Here is a 24,525-nt window from a genome sequence, read left to right on the forward strand (position 1 = left end):
ATCAAGAGATAAGCACAGTATCACTCAGCTTTCCTCAGATTTAAATAGATAATTAGGCAGCCTCATGTACTGAAGCCAGAAGTGAGCCAAAATGGGCTTTAAGCAACTGTTCAACAACATCAACATTCCCAGTAGACTTCGGGGACTTTTAAAAAATGGAAACTAGTTCTGATTTACAATGAAATACTAACAGTAGAAGCCCAGGGTTTGAAGCCTGAAGACCTATATGCAAATTCAAGCTCTGCCTAGACTGGCCATGTGACCTTGCAACATCACCACTATGAGGCTCAATTTCCTCAATAATTTTCTCTTTTTTTGTTGCCAATTTCTTTGTAGACACCTGCTCTTTCTCTACTGCCTACAAACTTAAACAGAAACCTCCTATCTTTAATAAAACCTTCACTTTCACAGAACAGACTTCTTGATCCTGAAGGAGAGATTAAAAAGGAGGAAAAAATGAAAAATAAAGAACCAAAATCTTTAAAGGGGTAGTTCAAACATATTCTGGTATGTGAATGTAATTGAATTATGCAGTAAGAAATGATATGTGACACAATTTCAAAGAATATTAGGTAGTATAAAAAAACATGAAACGATCAGAACCAAGAGAACAATTTATACAAAACACACAACTCCACCAACAATGTATTAGTGTTCCAATTTTCCCAATCTTCTCCATCAGTTTCCTCATCTTAAAAATAGTGATAAAGTCACCTGCCTTTCAGGGTTGTGGTGAGGATCAAATAAACAACATATATTAAGTCCTAAAAAGCAACATTCTCACTTATTTCCTCCATTTTATTCACTGCAGCATATGACAACATTCTAAGATTTGTAATATTGAAAGGGAAAGAAAAAGCTTAGAGTAATCTCTAGCAATAATTACTAAAGAAAAAAGTTTCAAACAGTCACTCTTGTTTGTCCTACACTGGTAATGCTGCTTTGCTCAAGGATTTTTAATGAACACTAGAAAGTATCAGGATATGGGAGAATACTGTTCACAGTTTGTTTATTTGTAACTTCCACTAATGTCAAAAGACACTGGAACACCTTTTTTTGGGGAAAAATAGTCCACTAAAATAAACTCATAAAATTCATAACAAAATCAGGAGCTATATCACCATTGAAAACATTTCATGCAAAACTTGAACTGAAGAGACGGAATTGATTGAATATCTCTAATTTTAGGTTTTAGGCTGCCAAGCAGAGCTATCACGGCATTCATCTCTAGGCTGCAATTATCCAGCATAGAGAGAATAGCATGACTCCAAACACTTAGTAATTAACCAAATGCTAAATTTTCCTAATAGAAAATTCTGCCCAATGTGATGTCCCAGAAGTGGTGAATTAATAATAGAAATTTCCTGAGTGAAGTTTCTATGATGAAGGTTTTTTGTTTTAAATGGATAAATCATTCAAACCACAAGAAAATAACTGAGTACATTTGTATGATATCATAGGAAAGTAAAAGGATATATATGTGCATTTGCATTTAATATAAACATAATTGTATATTTATTTATATCTAGCATAACTTTTTATCTCTTAAGAAATCATTGTCCATTTTAGGTGGACTGCTTCAAAAAAGCCGAAATTTACTAATTTTCCCTTGTTTGAAAAAAAAGATTTATTTTAATAAATTAACTAGGTACATGATGTATCCAGATCATCTTGAAAGTATTCTTCTTAGTAGGAACTCTTTGTTTTTAACTCTTGGAATGGTCAGAATTGAATATTGCCACAACTATTTAAAAGTTCTTTTGATTTCTGGTTATTATGGATGTTTGAATGAAATTTATGTTACCATACTGCTCAAAGTCCTATAATAGTTTCTAAAAGGCATATAACTTCTTTACATAATATGAATATATACATATACACATACGTTTATACACATACATACATGTATGTTTATATATCTAGATACATGCGATGGAGGCTTTGTGTGTGTCCATATCACTTAAAATGGCATCACTTACATGGAAGAGACTTTAGACTTGGTTCTAGGAAATTGGAGGACTGGAGCATGCATGAATGGTCTATGTTTGCCCACCATATGGTTGGGAACAGCCAAAAGTGGCCTTTTCTTTAAAATGACCTGTGTCAGCGACTCAGCTAGTTTTCCTGCATTCACATCTGAGTCTGAAGGACTTCATACACAGCAGGTAACATCTTGTCATAAAGGCTCTCTACTCCTTCAGACTATGTGCCCCCTTAGGCTTGGGATTTGGGCTTTTTAAAAATTTGTTCTTTACAGTTCTAGGTATAAAGAAGGGAATCTCCAAACTGTGAGGTTGAGCCATGGTGATTTGAGAGACTGGGAGTCCAGACTGGCTATTACAACCAGTCCATCAGGGAAACCCTGAGGAGCAAGAATCATGCATGCTAGCCCAGTGGGACTTTGGACCTGAACTTGGTGGACCTAATGCTATCTAGGAACTGAGCTAAACTGTGGCCTTAATCTCTTCCCCAAAGACTGAGGTGGCCTAAGGGGATGATGCCCCCAAGGAGAAATGTTTGTATGCTTGTTCTTGCTATAGCTTTGAAATAAATATTTCTCTGTGGTAGCTAATCTGATGTTAGGTGGTTAAATTGAACTATGGTACTAGTTACTGGGCTCATGAAATGGGTGGAACACAATGAATGTGAGTCAATGGCTTAAGGAAAGAGATCTCCCCCACCCTAAGCCCTCAGGTTATCTGGCCACCTTAGTAGGGTAGGGAAGGAAATAAAATGTAATAGAGTTGGCCTTGAGAAAATGGGGCCAGAAGTAAATTTCTGTGTTTATGTTTACGTAATACACACACACACACACACACACACACACACACACACACACACACACTCGAGATAGCTAGGTGTTGCAATGAATAGAATTTTAGACCTGGAGCCAGGAAGACTCGAGTACAAATATGGTCTTGGACATTCGCTATCTGTGTGGCCCTGAATAAGTTACTTAGCCTCTATCTACCTCAGTTTCCTCAGCTATAAAAGAGGCATCATAATAGCACCTACCTCATAGGGTTATTGTGAGATAATATACTTAAAGCATCTAGCACAGTGCCTGGCACATAATGGGCTCTTAAATGATTGTTCTCTTCCTTTCCCCTTCCCTCCATATGTATATGTGTCTCTCTGTGTGTGTATAATATATGTCATATATTATACACACTCACATATAAATCCACACTCATGCATATATATACAAACACACATACATATATATGTATAAAGATACCTTATATGTAGATATATACATGTGCATATATGTGTGTACATAATATTCATGAGAATAGGTATAACATGTCTTACCAAAACTGTCTTGCCCTAGGTCTAAGCACTGCTGAATCAGATACAATAGACAACACGGTTAAACTCTCCAGAAAAGTATCTGGGAAGCTTATATTTGCCTCCCCAAGCCTATGACTCCCTACAGGTTTCTGACAGATGTTACTCCAGCTGAATGGTTTCAAAAAGATCTCTGCTAAAGTGGTTGTGGTGATTAATCCAAAGAGCTGCTGGTAACCAGGGTGATTGATGCAGCTTCAACCAGGGTCATTGTTTGTGAGATAAAAATAAAATGAATTGAAGTGCCTATCTCAAACATGAGTGAAAGTGTAACTGCTCAGCCACTTTTCAGTTAGGGAAAAGAGAAAACTGCTTCTTGACAGAATAATAATTTAGAAAATTTTGGGAAGTAAAGGGCTGCAAACAGTTGCCAGGGTCTGGAAAAAGGACCTCTACATTAAGCAACATTTTATAAATTGGATGCCAAAGCTTATATATTGTTTTTAGACTGAATATAGCTAATTGAAAGAGGATGATTTTTTTTAGAAGTAGGGCACCTGGACTTAAATGAATTTGCAGTGAAAAAGAGAGGATGAATAACACACACCTCCTCTCAGTAGAGTGGTGGGGGCCCATGGGTGAAGACTGTTGCAGAGGCTTTCACAATTATTTGTCTTGTTTATTGATCTTGCTTCGATGTTTTTCTTTCTTATCAGAGAGGGCTCAAGAGTGAGTGGGAGGTGAGAAATGAATAATAAAAAAAGGAAGTAAGGAAGCAAATAAGGGAAGGAGAGAATATGGGTTACCTGCACTTACCTAAAAAATTCCTACCCTATGTGAGTATAGAAGTAAAGAAAAAGAGAGAAAAACCTAGGAAGTAACTATGAATCTTTTAAGGCAGTCAAATGCCCACCATCTAACTAGTGGGTAATGAATGGATGAATGAGATCCCCACTGTCACTGTCTACCATCTAATAAAACCACACCAAGGAAACAGGCTTGGTGGAATCATTGAGAGGAGGGTGAGATCTTATTGTTTGATTCTGTTAGGACATAAGGAAGAGATGTCAGATATGTAGAAAAAGTGAGAAATCCACCCCACCCCACCCCAGTTCTCAAGGGCTCTCACCTTTGGTTGGAAAGAAAGCTTCCAAGCTGCCAGTGAAGTATCACCATGTCAAACTTTTTTTTTTCACTTACCTATTGTAGGGGGTGAATAGGCAGTTAGTGATGGGCTTCTGCATCTGAAACCAACTGACTAGACTACTTGATCTTACCAGCCTCAGGTGTAATATGAAGAGTTTAATTGGGGCAGTATACCTGTCAATTTATCATGCAGGTGTCCTAAGGCAAGCCCAGGCAAGACAAAACCCTCCCTTGGAGAATAGCAAAAACTCTCCTGACGTTGATATTCAGTATGAATTCAGGGTATGAAAATAGAGCCTCACAAGGTGATGATGTGATGAGGAGGATGAAGTTATGGGGACAAAATTCATATTTTTCAGACATATTAATGATTTTATGGCTGCATTCAGAGAGATCACTGGTTTCAGATCTTTGCTGCATGATGTTGTTTATTAGTATTTGTGCATCAGATTCCAGTAGTGTTATGCAGCTTTCAATCAGTTGTGGTGATAGAGACATAGTTAAAAGCAGATTCTATAAAAAAGAAATGAACTGGATTATTGCCATTAGAACACACTCTTTGGTTTCAGTTACTTATATACTGACTAGAAAAGGCTGAAGTGTACTTCGGTACACAAATGCAAGTATATATGGCATACATATATACAGAGAGCTAAAACCAGTAATTCTGGTGCTCAGGAAAAGCACATTAGCAGGATAGGGAATCCTCAGTCTTGACCTAGAACCTGTTTATGGAGTTTTATGTTTATGGGACTAATTTGAAGAGCTTGAGAGGTGATTGAATTCTTCTGACCATCACCCAACATTTTGCAGTTAATATTCCATTAGGTGATAAATGTTGTCTCCCATACTAATAAAAAGTGAAAGCTTAAGTCAAAGGACAACCTCACGTATATCCTGGTAAGATTTACTGAATTATATTAATTATCGCAGAGATGAATTATATCAGTCTGGATATCAAGTGACTTTTGGTAATGAGGAAGCTGTCAGTAACTATTCTAACCCTTATGCTTTGGGATGAAAGGCGCGTACCTCCAGGTCTATTTCTTAACCTTCTCTTTCACCCTTCTCCATGCTGATGCAAATCCAAATTTCCATGTGATGTTTTAGAATGTGTCTTTGGCATCTATTGGATTTGACACTAGAATGCTCCTGCTTATGTAAAATAAATAAAAGTAAAAATAAAAAAGCAAAGTAAAATTAAATAAATAAAAAGCAAATAAAAAAATAAAGAGCTGCCTGGTATTAATCCTTAATTAACTAATTAGTTAAATTATTTAACAAATTAATTAAATACTTAATAAATTAATCAAGTATTCTTCCAGCTATGAGTGGTAATTTGTCATGTGGCTCATGATGACGGACAGTTTTCTAAGTGTAAATGGTTATGAACAGTTTTCTGATTACTAATTGACTAGGGCAGGTGTCCCTAACTCATATATATTCTATTTCACCTTTGACACTCTTTAATCCTTAGTGGCCTCAGATATAGGGGCCTCTTGTCTCTGGAAAAAAGGCTATATGGGTTGGTTCCCATGATTAACTTAGGGATGATATATGGTTAATCATGTTCAGAGATTGTGGTGATCTCAGGATCAGAAGTCCACTGAGTTTGAGTATTAATAAATATCCTGAGTATGGCCTTAGCACATGCAGTTATCTGAGAATGTTTCAAGAGTAGGAATGAGGGATAAAACCTCTTCTAGAAGTTGTAAGAAAAAAAATCCTAATGAACTTGATAAGCAAATTTAGGAGTCTATAAACAGCTATGCTTAAAAAAAATTATTAACAACATGTAAGTAAAAACAAATTACTATAAAACCTACATAATTCAAAAGTTTCTTCTATTTAGGAAAGTAGTTCCCCCAAAATGGGGGCTACACTTGAAGGTATTATAAACAATTAATAATAATAATAACAACTTGATCTATTGCTTATACTCATTTCTACGTATTGAACTACATGCATCAGAACTCACATGAAGAGATATTAGAGGGCACCCCAACCTACTCCTTCATGGAGGTGAGAGGTCCACATATATAGGATCTTGTATATATTTTCACTTTTTCAATATATTGATAAACTGCTGATTTTTCCGCTTCTTTTTCTCTTTTTTTTCTTTCAAAAATACTATTTATTACATGGGATGGCTCCCTTGGGGGGAGGAGAGGAGGGAGACAATATAAAGAAAAATTATGATGATATAAAAAGTAGAACAGATTAATAAAAACTTATTTTGAGAAAAGAAATTCATGCATCATTCGCACTTTGAGCTTTGAGGTGTCATAGTAATTCAGATAAGGCACTGACTTAGGAAAACACAGGGGATCTGAGCTAGCCCCTATTTTGAGACACTGTAGGGGGAGACAGAGATCCTCAAGGGCAGAGGTCATTGCACTAGAGGTAAGTCCCAAAGAAGAAGCGAAGTGGAGTTAGACAAAGATTACCGGAGGTACAGCCACTGTAGGGAGGGAGGAACTAGCCATTTGATAGCTTTGCATTTTAACCTATATTTTAACCTTGCAGAGTAAGGGTCAAGCTCATTATTTCTATCTTCTAAAGAAGCATAAGGGCTCAAAGACTGTCATCACCCTTTAAATATCTGCACCAGAGGGCAAAGCTTTCTAGCCCTACCCTAGTCATAGATACATATGAATAGAGGTACACATAACTATAATGCTATACACACACGCACACACACACACACACACACACACACACACATTACATTATATATACATATTTGGCTTAAGTTATCAGAATAAGTTAGACATGTGGTAGGAAGAACAGATTTTATTCAATTTTATAATATTTTTGTTAACGTGCCAAGCTGTGCACATAAGCCATAACTGTATGAAAAATTTAGAACATGAGGCCATTTTCTGAGCTACAGGGATCATTTTAATGGAGTCTGTGGAAAAATGGGAGAATTATCTGCAATTATCAGGAAAAGAGTGAATATTTCTTAACTAACTTAGTCTATTTCCAGAGTTATCTTATATTTTTCCCATGTATTTTGTACTTCAGCCAAACGAGGCTTATTCTCTGTCCTCTATGTGTGTCCTGTAGTTTCCTATCTCCCTTTCCTTGCTCACACTCTTCTTTATGCCTGGAATGACATTCATCTTCCTAGTAACTTACGGCATTTTTATGTATCCTTGAAAGCCCCAACTCAAATACGAAATATTCCCTGGTCTGTCATGTTGGTAAGGATCTTCCCTCTCTGAATCTTATATTTTCTATATATTTATAGTTTATAACAAATGTTAGCTCTCCTCCAATGCCATAGTCTTGGAACATAGGCTTTATGAGGAACAAGGAACCCATCTTTTATAAACTGCTATATATACAGTAGTCATTGCATTAAAGCTTATTGAATTATTATTCCATTATATTTGTAACTTTATTCTACTTGTTTTCCTTTGAATAAATTGAATACAATGCTTAGTTCCTTAAAAATAAAGGTAATCTTAATTAAAAATATTTGGAGTGTGTTTTATGACTCTAGTTTATGTACTCCCAGTTGCCAGATGGTTCAGGTATTACTACTAAACATCAGTCATCTTCTCCTACTTGTAACAGCAACCTGGGTGATGTGCTAAAATTTTTTGTGTGGAATCTGAAAAGCTTACTTAAGAATTATCTCAAGTGCTCATGATCACAATTACAGTGTAATATCATCCTTAAAATCCTAAAAAACAAACAAACAAACAAACAAACCAACACCCTATTAGAATAAGACAAGAAAGAGAAATAGAAGGAATAATCACAGGCAAAGAGGAAATAAAATGATCACTTTTGTAGTCGATATGATGATTTACTTAGAGAACCCTAAAGTCAACTAAAATTAACTGAAAAATAATCAGAGTTGCAAGATATAAAAAATCCCATATAAATCATCACCATTCCTGTATATCACAAATTCCATCAAGAAGGGTTAGAAAGGGAAATTCTACTCAAAATAGCCACAGAAACCAAAATAAAGCCAGACATAAAAATTGGAAACATATTAATTGCTTATGGATAGGTCAAGTCAATAAAATCAAAATGATAATACTATTTAAATTACTTTACTTATTCATTGTCACACCAATCAAATTACCAACTGCTTATTGTAGAGCTAGAAAAACTAATGAAATTCCTATGGAGAAATGAAAGGCAAAGAATCTGAAAGGTAATAGTAAAAAAAGCGGGAAGGAAGGGGATACATCAATAGGACATCTCAAATTATATTACAAAACAGTAATCATTGAAGTGATTTTGTACTCATTAAAAAAAAAAAAGAAGTTGATCAGTGGAAAAGATTAGGGATACATACCAAGAAACAAAAGTAATCAGTAGTATATTGTTACATAAACCCAAAGGCCCAAGTCACTTGAGGAAGGAAGGCCTCAGTATTTGACAAAAGTTGCTGAGAAAACTGGAAAGTACTTTGGCGGAAACTAAGTATAGACCAACATCTTATAATGCATAGCAAGATAAACTACAAATGGTTATGTTAATTAGACATAAAAAGTGAAATAATAAGCAAATTAGAAAAGTTATAATTTTGTTTTTCTTGGTTCATTCCCTTAGTTTCTTTTTCTTATTTTATCAAGCATTTCTAGCACTATTAAATAGTAGTGATGATAATTGGAGCCCTGCTTTATCTCTAATATTATTAGAAATGTCTCTGACTTTTCTCCATCACACACAAATTTTGCCCTAGAATTTTGATAAATATTATTTACTGTTTTAAAGAAAGGTACATTTGTGCTTAAGAGTCATAGAGTTTATAACTGATACAAGTGTTGGATTTTGCAAAAGCTTTTTTTTCTTTTTGCCTAGGCAATGGGATTAAGTGACTTGCCCAGGGTCACACAGCTAGTAAGTGTTTTATATCTGAAGCCAGATTTGAACTCAGGTCCTCCTGAATCCAGGGCTGGTGCTCTATCCACTGCACCACCTAGCTGTCCCATGCAAAAGGCTTTTTAGCATCTATTAGAGTCATGTGGTTTTAATTATTTATATTAATGTGGTTTATTATATTTATAGTCTTATTTATGTTGAACTGACTTGGAATTCCTGGCATAAACCCAACTTTATCATGATCTTTAATCTTTCTAATAGGTTGCTGTAGCTTGCTTGCTAATATATATAAATTATTTTTCATTAATGTCCAGTAATAATTTTTTCTGGAGTTTTCTTTCTTTGCTTTATCTCTCCCTGATTCAGGTCTAAACATCATGTTTGTATCATTGAAAGAGATGAGAAGGTTCTCTTCCTTTACAATAATTGTAAAAAGTTTGTGAATGGTGGGAATTAATTTTTCTTCAATGTTTGATTGAATTCACTTGTAAATCTATCTGATCCTTATGGGTTTTTTTCTGAATTAACATATGGCTTGTTCATTTTCTTTTTCTGATAACTGATTATTTAAATAGTCTATTTTTAAATCCAGGTATTTTGTATTTTTGTAAGCATTTATTTACTAATAAAAAACTCTTCTAGTTTTATCTATTAATTTGATGGTCTTTTGCTTTCATTTTTATTAATCTCTTCTTTGATTTTCAGAGTTTCTGCTTTGTTGCTTTGTTGGCAATTTCTGATTTGCTGTTTTAATTTTTTTTTTTGTAATGGTTGGCCTAATTCGTTGATTTATTCTTTTTGGTTAATGAAAGCATTTAGAGAGTCTTCTCAGAACTGCTTTAGTGGCATCCCCTAGATTTTGATGTGTTGCTTTCTATGATGAAATTTTCTGTTGTTTATATAATTTGTTCTTTGACCTATTAGTTCTTTAGAATCATTTTATTTAGTCTCCAATCACTTTTTAATTCTTGCTTTAAGGGCCCTTTGTTGAATATAATTTTTATTTCCTCATGATCTATAAATGGTATATTTAATATTTTTGTCTTCCCACATTTTGAGTGAGATATTTACATCCCAATACCTGGTCAATTTTTTAAAGGTGTTATATACAGCAAAGAAATATATAAATTCCTTTTCTACTCCCATTCAGAAATCACCAGAGTTACAGTATATTATGTCTAATTTTTCTCAAGTTGGATTCAGGTCCTTGACTTCTTTCCTATTTATTTTTTTGGCTAGATTAACCCAGTTGTAAAAGGGATGCGCTAAGATCCCCCACTGTTACAATTTTGCCATCTATATTTCTCTCCAATTTGGTTAACATTCCTTTCAGGTATCTAGATGCTACAATATTAGGTTTGAATAGCAGACTTATCAATGATACCTTTAATCATATTATCTCCCTGCTTATCTCTTTTTATCTTGTCTATGTTTAGTGTAGCCCTATCTGAGATCATTATTTCTAACCCTGTTTTTTAAAGTTTAGCTGAAGCATGATAGATTTTGTTCTAATTCCTCATTTTAACTCTGGGAATCTTTGTGTTTTAAGTGTACTTCTTGTCAAATTCTGCTTTGTAATCCATTCTGCTATCCACTCCCAATTTATAGGTAAGTGCTTCCCATTCATGTTCCAGATTGTGATTTGTAATTATGTATTTCTCTCCATCCTGTCCTCTTGTACGTTTGATGTTCTTTACTCCTACCTCCTTTTACTAATATGAGAAAAATGTTAGAAGAGACAGAGAGTTTGCCTGATGCCTGTTATTTAGTAAGTGAAACAGCTATTTCCTTTGTTTTGCAGTTCCTTTCTTGTACTTTATGTCTCTGATAATAGGCTTTTAACCTTTTTTTTCTATTTCATTCCCCCTTCATCTTCCTCATTCCAGCATTTGAGTTTGTTTTTGACTATTCCCTTCCTATCATGCCCTTCCTCTTAGATTCCTCTCTCTCTCTATCCCTTGTCCCCTTTACTGCCTGTTTATCTTTTCATTTTAACGTATCTCTATAGTGAAACCTCACTTTGTGTATGTGTGTGTGATTGTATTCAATCTTCCTTTATTTGATTCAGATGAAAGGGAATTTCAAAAGATGTCTATCCTCCAGCCTACTTCTTCCATGAATATATACCATGTACTTACACTACACATACATATATGTAAGATATGTGTGTATGTAAACATGTAGTACCTAGATGACATAGTGGATAGCATGCTAGACTTGTAAATACAAAGACCTAAGTTCAAATTCAGCCTCATATACCAGTTGTGTGACCTTAGGCAAGTCCTTTAACCTCTGTCTGATTCAATTTCCTTACCTGTAAAATTGTGTTAATAGTATTAAAAGGTTGTTGTGAGGATTAAATGAGATGTGTAAAGAAAATGTTACAGTACTTTATAAATAGCTATTGTTACACCCTTCACATTACTTGCTGTTCAACTGTTTCAGTCATGTGCAACAATGTGTGACCTAATTTGGGGTTTTCTTGACAAAGATACTGGAGTAGTTTGCCATTTCCTTCTACAGCTCATTTTGCAGATGAGAAAACTAAGACAAACTGTGTTAAATGACTTGCCCAGGGACCCTCAGCTAGCAAGTATCTGAGGTCAGATTTGAATTCAGATCTTCCTGAATCCAAACCCAGCACTCTCTCACCTAGCTGCCCCTTCATATTATACACTTCTATTATTTCTTTCCCCTTCTTCCTTCCTTTTCCCGTTGCATAGTTCTCCCTTCTTCCGTACCAACATCCTACTCTCTGTCGTAGACCTTTATTTCTTGCTTTTTGGAATACCATATTCCATCTTTCCTCTTCTTCAAAATGGCAGCTGCTAAATTTTGTGTTATCCTAATTGTGGCATCCTTGTACTTGAACTCTTTCTTTTTGACTACTTGTCATATTTTTTCTTTGACTTTGAAGCTCTAGATTTTACTTTGATGTTCTTGGAATTTTCATTTTTTTTCTGGGAGTTTACCAGTGAATTTTTTCTGTTTCATGTCACCCTCTGATTCTAAGAGTTCTGGGAAGTTTTAACTTGTAATTTCTTGAAATATGGTCTCTAGATCTTTTTTTTTCTGATGAAAGTTTTCAAATAGTCTGATAATTCTTTGATTATCTCTCTTGGATGTATTTTCTGTGTCAGTTGTTTTTCATATTTCACTTTTTTTATTTTCTTTTCCCAACAATATTTTAGTCTTTTAAAATTTTCTTGTTTTTTTATTGAACCATTGTTTTCTGTCCAACCATTCTACTTTTGTGGGTATTCAGTTCTGGAATGGGGTTTTCCATCATCTGTTCTAAGTTGTCAATTTTCCTTACCATTTTTTTCACTCTGAGTTTTTCCATTCTGCATTTCTTGTTTACTTTATTCCAGGTGATAACCTCACTCTCTGGCCAGATTTTTCTCTAATGTTTTCCCTGTGCTTGATGTTGGGTGTTATCTTTTTTAAGGGCTTATCCCAAGGTCTCTCAGACCAAGGTATTTCTTCTTGGTAATTTGAGTTTCCATTGGTTTGTTCATCTCATCCACTTCAATATCAAGGTGGGGAGACAGAGTTGGGCTGGGCTGGAGTCAAGTTCTGAAACTTGTCATCAGCATGGCTTGCTTGTTCCAAACTAGACCTCTGCTTCAAGGGACTCTAAGGATATTCTGGTTCTGACTTTGCCTGGGGTATCCCTTTTGCCACAGGTATCCAAGACAGACCTGCTGTAGGCTCTTCCTGAGTTCTTCCTCCCTGTGGCTGACTCAGGAGCTCCTTTTTTTTTTTTGCTGGGCTTCCAACAGAGACTTCAGGGACTTCTTTAGTAAGACGTTGCATAGTCTTTCTCTTGAAGTTTGACTCTGGTTGGGCTGGATTTACTTGGAACACTTCTCCCCCTAGGCTGTTCTGTTTGGCTAGTCTCCTGCAGCCATGGGATTAGGGCTTTTGGAAGGCTCTAGTCAGACAGGCCTGAGCTTGGGTGATATATGCATCAAGAAATCAACTCTGCCCTGGACCCACCTAGAACACCTCTAAGTTGCTCTTCAGACTGGGCTCAGGCAGGGAATGCTAGAACCCTTGAAAACTTCTAGGTACCAATCACATTTTTTCTGCCCTCTGTACTCTACCTTCAACTTAACCAGTGCATGTTTACCCCAGGATCTCGGGCCACTTAGAGACAGGCAAAGAAGACTCTTGAGCTTTTGGAAGAAGAAAAGAAACAAAATAAGCTAAGCATAAAAATGTGCCCAGTAGAGATGACTGAACAGTATAATCAGCTGACCAGAAACTAGAATACCAGTGGGGACAACTGCATCCTCCAATCCCTTCAGTCCCCAGCACGATGATAGTGAGCACACATTATCATTTAGCTGCAATTGGCGAAAGCTATTTCTTCTATGCAATTCAGCAATAGCAATTTTACAGTGTAATTGCTTTGTATGAGAGGTTGATCAGCATAGTGGATAAAGAGATAACTTTGGTGCCAGGAAGATCTGGGTTCAAGATCTGCTTCAAAGATGTTAGTTATGCCACCATGAGCAAGTCATTTAAGCTCTTAGTGCTCTAGTCTATAAAGTCAATAAATTGTAGAGTAGATGATGACTTGCATGGGTAGAAGGCATTTCCTCATCTATAATATCCACTAATATAAGTGAAATCACTCCAGTCCTCATTGTTATCTCAGTTGCTGTATGTCTTAATACTGAGACTTAACTGAACTAGCAATCTCAGTGATTTGGAAATTCTCTGTAATAGCGTCAGGGTGTGATCCTGAGTTTACCATTTACTTGACCTTGGGCAAGTCAATTATTTTCCTGCACCTCAGGCTTTTTGATCTGTAAAAAGAGGAGGTTGAATTAAAGCACTAGCAGAGTACTCTGCATGAAATACACACCAAATGATTGTTAAATTTAGCTGAGTTGAATGGGCCTTAAATTCAATATTCTCAGTAGTATTCTAGTAAAGTCTAATTATTCCATAAAGTACATATCCTTTACCACATTTTTTCTTTTGATCTGATCGGTTTTTTTTCTGTTCTGATCACATCGTGATCACTCTATCCTTAAGATTGTTAAATATTTAAACCAAGAAAATATCAATATATCCTGGCTTTGATTCTGCACGTGTTCTTTATTGTTGATCTTTCCTATTTCCAGAGAAGTTGAACTTTAGTTTTTGACTCAAACAATTTTGTATTTTTTCCTCTGCCAACCAATGGTTATGTAACATTCCAGACTTGCTTCTTTAATGGAACTACCAGGCCCTACTGGCATAGGGCAGTTAAGGACAAGTCAGGTTATTGTTCGTCACCATGCCACGGTGCCCAGGGCTGATGATAAAGATAAACTGCTGCAGCCAAGGATAGGACACATTCTTTTACAATTTAGTGCCAACATCCCAAGGGAGGGAGAGAGAATCTCACTAATAATTTATTCAAGATTCATAAAGTATAGTAAACCTCATTAACTTGGAATTTGTGATAATTTCGCTGAAGGCTAGGCTAATATTTTCCTTTGCACAACTTAGGAAAAATATTTTGCTATGTAAATTATTAGTGTAAACAAGATTTCAAAGCATAATTCTTTAAATTGCCTAGTGCGGCTTTTTTTTTTCAAGTGTAAAAGGGGGTAATTTGTACCTTATCAAGTAGTTTCCAAAGACAGGATATAAACATAAATACTGAGGTGTCAGTGGATTAACCAGGTATCAATACCTCATTATTCCTTTGTGATGTGTAAACCCTTCTATGTAGTAGAATTAGGGAGGCAAACTGGGATGGACTGGCTTTAGATTGATCAAGTTTTGAAAGGCCCTTAAAAGCAGGAATCTAAACTTTGGATTCAGTCAGGCAAGAACCAATAGTCATGCATTCTATGGATATCTATCAGTTTTCTTTCTCTTTTTTTGATGTGGAGGCATTAAATTGTTGGTAACTGCCTTACATTTTGTTAATATCATATGGATTTTTATTAGGGCATTTCCAAAATCTATTACGGTTCAATCTACAAATAGAGCACTGGTGTTGGAAATCGGTTGGGAGAGGCCACAGCAATTACCTTTGTCAAATGATTCAATATGACCTTCACATTTAAGCTCAATGCCTTTCATGTTTATTCTTCTTTGGTATAATGTAAGACGTTTACACTTAAATAATATGACATTTTGATATAATTAGAAAAAGAATCTACAAAGCGGTAAGAAGACAAGATACGGCCTCAGTCAAGGGTAGAAGAAAGGATCCTTCTCTATCCTGACATAAGAGTGTAGCAAGGACTCAACTAATCAGGTTTGTATGCAAGGCCCCTGGCTGTCTTTCCTTTCCTTTTGCATTTCCTTTCCTCTACCATCAACTTTGTGAAATTTGAAGGTTCTGGAAGGTCTGTGAGTGATGGTGACAAGCATCTGTTGGAGTGAATGTGGGTGTCAGGAGTAGTAGCAGGTTCAAGTTTATGATAAGGAAAGCATTGGCATCAGAGAGGGAGGTCTGGGAAAGAAATTAGAAAGCTCTTTAAGGGTTTCAAATCACTTTACAAATATTATTTTAGAGTGGGTAGGGCAGGCCCTGCCCCAATGACGATCCACACCCCCCCACCTCCTCCCCTTACCTCCTTCTCCAACTCTTCACCCTTCCCTTTTTCTCCTTTCCCCTCCCCTCCCTTCCTCCCCTCCCCTAGTCCCATCCTTCCCTCCATCCTTTCCTCTTCCTCCCTTCCCCAGCTTAAATGATGCCATAGTGGACACAGTCAAGGAGGTCACGGAGCCCACTGAGGTGGACATCATAGTGCTGTGCCGGCATACATTCTCCAAAATGGCCACATACCTGGTAAGTGAGCTGACAACCACCAACCAAGACTGTAAACTTCTGGAAAATATGAACCAACTCTAGCTTGAAGTATCTAGAAATAAAGACATTGCAGTAAACATAGCTAGAACCCTAAAGGACTTAAACCAGAAATATGCAGCATTTCAGCCTTAGCTGGATCAGATCACTTTAACTGAGGAGCAAGTGGCAGCTCTCGAGCAGGCAGCTTACACGTTGGATGCATATTCAAAGAAACTAGAAGCAAAGTACAAGAAGTTAGAGAGGCGATGAAAGAATCCATTAGCACAAAGATTTTAGCTATAAGAATAAGAGCTGAAATAAGTGGGATGGAGCTTATCACTATGCTTCAGTTCCTAAAAGGAAGCGGTGCTGCTGATCCAAGGAGAATCCCAGCCCCCACCTCTGACTGGATGTGTAATTCTGGCCTCCCTTGATGTTTCCTAAACCTGTAGCCCCTGGGACCTCATCTTATCATGTGCTTCATTGTGTGCCCCTGGACCAAACTCAGAAATCAGAATCAACCCTGTCTGGAACAGACAGAGGACAGTCTCTCAGTCTTCCTGTCTCCTCCCTTCTTCCCTTTCCCCTAGGGCTCCCTCATGGACTCTTCTTTCATGAATATACCCTCCACTTCCTTCATAACCTATTCTTCAATTTAAATAATAAATGCCGACTTATGACCCTCTAAAGAAAAGAAAGAAAAATAAACCAAAAAAAATTATTTTATTTGATCCTGACAACAGTCGTGTGAGGTTAAGTACTATTATTAGCCAAATTGTACAGATCAAGAAACTGAAATACAGAATACCTAAGTGACTTGCCCAAGGTCACAGCACTAGTAAGTGGCTGAAGCAGGACACTCAGATGTTCCTAACTCCAAGCCCCATACTCTATCCATTGCAACACCTATCTTCTCCTACAACTATTGCTTAATTATCCCCCACTATTTTGATTCATAGATCAACCAAATTGAACTACATTGCCTGTTCCCACTCCATCCCTGATTTTATATTATTCCTTCATTCTGGAATGGTTTCTCTGCAGTTTCTACCTATCAAAAGTCTCCTCATTCATTCTTCAAAATTCAATTGCAATGCCACCTCTCCTTGGAAACTTAATCATTTCTGCCAGAAATCATCTCTCCCATTCTAATAGACTATGCCAATTTTGTTGTATCATTCTAGTGCTCTATCATAATTCACCTTATATTGTGTTTCATTGTTCACGTTTTCTTTTTTCAAGATTGCTGAATTCCACGAAGAAAGTGTGTTTTATATTCTTCTGTACCCTCTGTATTGCTTAGCCTTGCATATAGTAAAAGCTCAATAAATGTTTGTTGAATTAATAATATGATAATATAGGCATCTACATAATAAAGTAGGTAGTCAGGAGTCAGAGACACAAACACTTACTACTGTGTGACCTTGGGCAAGTCTCTTAACTTTAATCTGCTTGTTTCCTTATCTGTAAAATGGTGATAATAATAGCACCTATCTTTCAGGGTTCTTGTAAGGATAAATTGAGTTATGATTTGTAAAGTGCTTTGAAAACTATAATAATGATGATATTGTTATTATTATACTTGTATATTAATAGCTTCCATTTGTATAGTGCTTTTTAAATAGTATTTCCAAAAAAGAATTCTTTAAACTGAACTGAACTGAGACCAAATAACTTATCAAAGCTCATATAGTTAATTAGTGACTGGGGCAGGACTAGAACACAACTCTTCTGACTCAGCACTGTGGACTTTCCATTGAACCATGCTTCCATCTTTATTCATTTAAGTGGGTCCATAATTATCTTAGACAAATTCTGTGGACACACAACACATTGAGCCTAGAAAGAAATAGAATATGGATTTGAGGCTGAATTGTATTTGAGACATTCAATAGTCCTTTCAAATATAAACTTCCCATCACCCCATTAAGCACCTTCTATCATCTGGTTCCCATCTATGTTTTCTAGTCTTATTTCATATTATTCCCCTTCACAGTCTTTCTGTTTCAGTCATACTGGCCTACAAAATTGTTTCCTTGTCTCTATACCTTTTCTCTATACCTTAGCATAAATGGTTTCCTGTGCCTGAAATGGACTTCTGACTAAATTCCTACTCATAAAAATCTCTAGATTCCTTCAAAGTACAGCTTTGGTTGTCATCTCTTATGGAGAGAGTACTAGTAATTGCAGGGACCAAGAAAGGCTCTCTGTAGGTCTAAGAGCCTGATACTTTGCTAAGCGCTGGAGATGGGATACAAAAACAAGTTAACAAGAAAATTACCATGTTTCAACACATAATCAGAGCCACAACATAATTGTCGCACCCTATTTTTTCAGTCCAAAAATTGGTTCATAATCTTTCATCACCTAATCGTTGCATATATAATTCTGTTCACAATGCCACTTAAAAGGTAAACAGAGCAGCAATGTACTCACCACAGGCACGTGGATCCGCCTTTATCTTTCTCAGCACAAGTGCATTGTCAATATATTTCTGAAAGCTCTGACTTTGTGTGGTTCGTTTAGAGCACTGTAGTCCTAACGATATTGTCACTCAACCCAATGATAGTAGGCAGTACAGCAGTAGGTGCAAGTGGAATGCATGGGCAGATGAAGCTGCCATTGGGTAAGTTGCGTGATATGGGAAGACTTGCATCTTTCCATGCTACCTAAATTGTACAGTTAGACTTGCCAGCGATATGTTAATATGTGAAGCATTTCTTTCTGATTATGGGTCAATATAAAACCTATTCTGTGGGCTTCAAGCTGAAGGTGATTGTGTTTGCTGAAAAACATGGAAACAGCTGTGGAAAGAATCTTCAATGACTGGAAAGTTGTTGAGAGACTAGTGGAAATTAAGACAAGTTAAAAAACACAATCTTTTCTAGATGTTCAGTTAGAGGTCCTAAAACAGGCAAGTTTCTGCAAATCAATAAAGAAGTGTTTGTGTATGTCAACGAAATACATAAAAGTGGCTGCAGGTTGAAAGCTTTCATTGATTTGTCTTTTGCATGTGCCAGGAAGCTTCATACTCATTTTCTCAAATCTGTAATGTTGATCTGACTCCAGTGTTTTTCGATATGCGTCACAACAGCACTATTAAACTAAAAGGATCATCGAAAGTATCTATGAAAACCAGTGGTAATGAGAAATTACCATGGTAATGTTTACCATTATAGTTGATGGAAGGAAATTACTGACTTAGATTATTTTCAAGAGGAAAACAATTTCCCAGTGGAATTCATATGAGTGCAACCAAAGGGTTGGATGGACTTAGAACTCCTGGTGGTACTGGATTAAAACTGCATGGAAGAGAAGGCTGGGCACACTACTGGAACAGTGAGCTCTGCTCATTTTAGATAGTTTCTGAAGTCACATCATGAATGAAGTGAAGCAACTTCTCCATGAAAATAAGATGCAACAGGTAGTCATTCTCAATGGCCTAACATCTATCTTGCAGCCACTGGACGTACATGTAAAAAAACTAGTTAAAGACCACTTGCGTTGTTTCTACAAGTGAATGATGAGTGGTGATCACTAATTGATGTCTGCTGGAAATATTAAGTGCCCTTCCTTGGAACTGATATGCGTGTGGGTAATTAAGAATTGGAACCTTATACCGCATGAAAAAGTCGTCAAAAGCTTCAAAAAAGATGAGGATTTCAAATGTACTAGATTTATCTGAAGATGATGCACTGTGGCAGAGCAACTATGAAGTAAACACATCTGAAATGAGTGGGGCTGAGGACTGTGCATGAGATAATGAAACCAATGATAACAACACAGAATCTTTGGACACAGAAGATTAAAATTTTTAAGTCCATACTTTACAACATTATAGTAAATTTTCTCAAGTGTAATATTTTGACTATAATGAACAAATCAATAACAACTAATGTGTTAACTTTATTTTTCAGACTAGAAAAATGTTTGCTAAACTGTCATGAAGAAATGATGTGAGTCAATTTGGACTATTAAATTTTAATGTGTATTCATGAGAATTGCATTCAAAGACAGTTTAGTAATAAATGATTTTTAAGTGATACTGGCACAATTTTTTAAAAGCTTCACATAAGTCACACCCCACCTTTTTGCATAAAAATTTGGCATAAAATCTGTGATGATTATGAGGTAAAATACATTATTTTCCTCAAGGAGTTTATAGTCTAATAGAGGAAGACAATTTATAAAGGGAAGCTGGAAAGGGTTCGTATTTAGTCTGTGGAAAAGTGTGAAGATAGTCAGGAAGTCATATTGGAGGCTTGGCTCTGAACAAGATCATATGACAGCTCCCTTATAAGAGTCAGGGGATGTGAGGAAGGAGTCCAAGTTTTCAGTTGGTTGGGGAGGGAAAATGAGTATGATGGTTGGAGTGTAGACAGTATGCTTAGGAGATGGTTGGGAAATGTGTGTGTGTGTGTGTGTGTGTGTGTGTGTGTGTGTGTATGTGTGTGTGTGTGTACATGTGTATGTGTGTACACATACACATATTACTTCATATATGATTTGTTTTTAATTACTCATATGTGTTATCTTATTCTTTCTTCCTCCCCAAGAATATCAGCTCTTTACGGCCAGGGGCTATTAAACTTTTCACATCCTATTCTTGGTGCTTAGCATAGTGCCTTGCACACAGTAGGTACTTAATGAATGTTTGATTAATGGAATTGAATGATTCTAAGTGCCTTGATGCTACAAATGCTTATCTTTCAAATATTAGTATTCTCTGTTTTTTTTTCAAGCCCTGTCACATCATAGGTCCTTCTAGAAAAGATCTATAATCACTCAAAAGCTTGGTCTAAACATCCACACATGAAAAATCAAATGGATAAAGAATGTCTGTTGTCAAAATTGTGCCATGCAGCTAAATAGACAAACTGTAGCATTTGTCCATTGATATTTATATTTGAGACAAAGAGTGACAAATAGATAATGACTTGGGCTAAGGATTAAACAAGAAGAAAGTCAGATGGATTGCAGTTAGAAAATTGCAAACTCTTATTTTAAAAAAATGGTTATTTTTGATTTTTTTTGGTGAGGTATTTGGGGTTAAGTGACTTGCCCAGAATCACACAGCTAGTAAGTGTCGTTATGTGTCTGAGGCTGGATTTGAACTCAGGTCCTCCTGACTCTATCCACTGCACCACCTAGCTGCCCCTAAAAAATGACTTTTGTTGCTGTTGGAGACATGGTTCTAATGTCAGTACCTTCTTAGTTCAGGTTCAATTTGGAGAAAAAAGCAAGCACTAATAAGACATTAAACTTTTTTTTTCTTTGAGGCGGGGAAGCAATTGGGGTTAAGTGACTTGTGCAGAGTCACACAGCTAGTAAGTATTATTATGTGTCTGAGGCCGGATTTGAACTCAGGTCCTCCTGACTCCAGGGTCAGTGCTCTAACCACTGTGCAACCTAGCTGCCCTGAAGTCTTTTTAAATTGTGTTCTCAATTTTCTCCCTCCCTCCCACTCCACCCCAACTCAATACCTGAGAAGGTAAGCAAAGTGTGATCAATAATACAAATGAAATTATGCAAAATATAGCTTCATATTAGTCATATGGCAAAATACATATAGAAAATAATACACCAATTTGCCCAGAGAGTTCATCAGTTCCCTCTCTGGGGGTGGATAGTTGTTTTTCATCATGAGTCTTTTGAAATTGTCTTAGATCATTGTGTTTATCAGAGTAGTCAAGTTTTTCCACAGTAGATCATCATTACAACATTGGCTGCTACTGTGCGCAGTGATCTCCCAGTTATTCTTATTTCACTTTGCCTCACTTAATAGAGGTCTTTCCTTGTTTTTTTTCACTCCCTACTATTTCTTTCTTTCTTTTTTTCTTTTTTGCTAGGCAATAGGGTTAAGCGACTTGCCCAGGGTCATACAGCTAGTAAGCATCAATTGTCTGAGGTCGGATTTGAACTCAGGTCCTGCTGACTCCAGGGCCAGTGCTCTATCCACTGCATCACCTAGCTGCACCCTCACACCTCACCATTTCTTGTAGCATAATAGTACTCCATCACAATTATATGCCACTACTTGCTTGGCCCTTCCCCAAGTGATGAGCGTCCACTCAATTTCCAATTTTTGCTACCATAAAAATAGTTGCTATAAATAGTTTTATACATATAGGTCAGGTCAAAGGGTATTCATAGTTTTATAGCCCTTTGGGTATAGTTTCAGATTGTTTTCCAGAACAGTTGGACCACTTTATAATACTACCAATAATTTAGTAGCATACCTATTTCCACTCATCCCCTCCAACATTTTACATTTCTAATAGTTGTGAGGTGGTGTCTCAGTTTTGTTTTAATTTTTGTTTCTCTAATCAATAGTGATTTAGAGCATTTTTGTGTGAATGTAGATAGCTTTGATTTCTTCTTATGAAAACTGCCTGTTCATGTCTTTTGACTGTTTGACTATTTTGAAGAATGGCTCTTATTTTTATAAATTTGACTCAGCTCTCCATAAATTTGAAAATTGAGGCCTTTATCAGAGAAATTTACTGAAAAATTTTTGATAGTACTTCAAGGTCTATAGTATCTTTTAGTAAATTGTAGTTTCCTGCTTATCTCTGTTAATCAGGTATATTTTTGCTTTTGCTTTGTATAAGATTATGATTGCTAATCTTGCCTTTTTTTACTTCAGGTAAAGCATAATAGATTCTGCTCTAGCCCTGTATTTTAACTCTGTATGTATTTTTTCTGTTTCAGTTGTGTCTCTTGGAAACAACATATTGTTGGATTCTGGTTTCTAATCCATTCTGCTAGCTGTTTCCATTTTATGGGTAAGCTCATCCCATCAGATTCATAGTTTTGGCTATTAAATGTGTATTTTTCTCCGTTCTATTTTCTTCTACTTATCCCTCTCTCTCTTTTTATTCTGTTCCCCCTCAAGCATCTGTTTTGCTTCTGACTACTGCCTTCCTTAATCAACCCTCTCTTTTTTATCATCCCCACTCATTTCCCTTTTGCATGCCTGAGTGTCAGGTGTATGTGTATATGTATTTGTGTGTGTGTGTGTGTGTGTGTGTGTGTGTGTGTGTGTTGTTCCCTCTTTGAACCAATTCTGATGAGTTAGGTTCAAGTATTACCCACTCCCCTCCTCATTTTCCCCTCCATTGTGAAAACTCTTCCTTGCATCTCTCTTTTATGTGAGGTAATTTCCTCCATTCTACTTCTCCATTTCCCCTTCTCCACATTCATCCCTATTTCTCATCTTTCCATTCTTTTTTTGTGACCATCCCAACATAATCAACTTATACCTATATCCTTTGTCCATGTAGACTCCTTCTAACTGCCCTAATAATTATAAAATTCTTAGGACTTACATGAATAATTTTCCTGTATAAGAATATAAACAGTTTAACCTTTTTGAGTCCCTTATGATTTCACTTCCAGTTTATCTTTTTGTGCTTTTCTTGAGTCTTCTGTTTGAATGTCAAATTTTCTATTCAGTTCTGATCTTTTCATCATGAATGCTTGCAAGTTTCCTATTTCATTAAATATACACTTTTCCCCTGTAGGGTTATATTCAGTTTTTCCTCACTAAATCATTCTTGGTTGTAATCCTAGTTCCTTTATCTTCCACAATATCATCTCTCCCTCCTATATAGTCATAATGTATAATATTGTGTGATTTTAGCTGTGGCTTTATTATATTTGAATTGTTTCTTTCTGCCTGCTTGCAGTATTCTCTTGACCCTGGAGCTCTCTAATTTGACTATAATATTTCTAGGAGCTTTCATTTTGGGAATTGATTGGTGGTTTCTTTCAATTTCTATTTTACCCTCTGTAAATAAGATATTGGGGCAGTTTTCCTTTACAATTTCTAGAAATATGATGTCTAGACTCTTTTGTTTGATCATGACTTTCAGGAAATCTGATAATTCTTAAACTTTTTCTTCTTGACCTATTTTCTAAGTCAGTTGTTTTTCCTATGAGATATTTCAAATTTCCATCTTTTTTTCATTCTTTTGATGTTGTTTTATTGTTTCTAGATGTCTCAATGAGTAATTAGCTTCCGCTTATCCAATGTAATCTTTAAGGAATTATTTTCTTTAGTGAGCTTTTGCACTTCTTTTTTCCATTTGGTGAGTTTTGCTTCTTTAAGGAATTCTTTTCTTCAGTGAATTTTCTATCTCCTTTTCCATTTGGCCTATTTGGTTTTTTAATTTTTTTCTTAAATATTTTTGTGTCTTTTACTAAGCTATCAATTCTATTTTTGTAGTTTTCTTGCATCATTTTCATTTCCCCCAATTTTCCATCTCTTTCTTTTATTCTTTTAGGAATTCTCATTGGGTGTGGATCCAATTAACATTGTTTTTTCTTGAAGATTAGCTTGTAGATGTTTTCACATTATTGTCTTCTGAGTTTATTTTTTGGTCTTTCCTGACACTGCAGTAGCTTTTTATGATCAAGTTCTTTTTTTTTTTCTCATTTTC

This window comes from Phascolarctos cinereus, unplaced genomic scaffold (assembly GCF_003287225.1).
Source record: "Phascolarctos cinereus isolate Bilbo 61053 unplaced genomic scaffold, phaCin_HiC Scaffold_726;HRSCAF=1367, whole genome shotgun sequence".
Lineage (NCBI taxonomy): Eukaryota > Metazoa > Chordata > Mammalia > Diprotodontia > Phascolarctidae > Phascolarctos > Phascolarctos cinereus.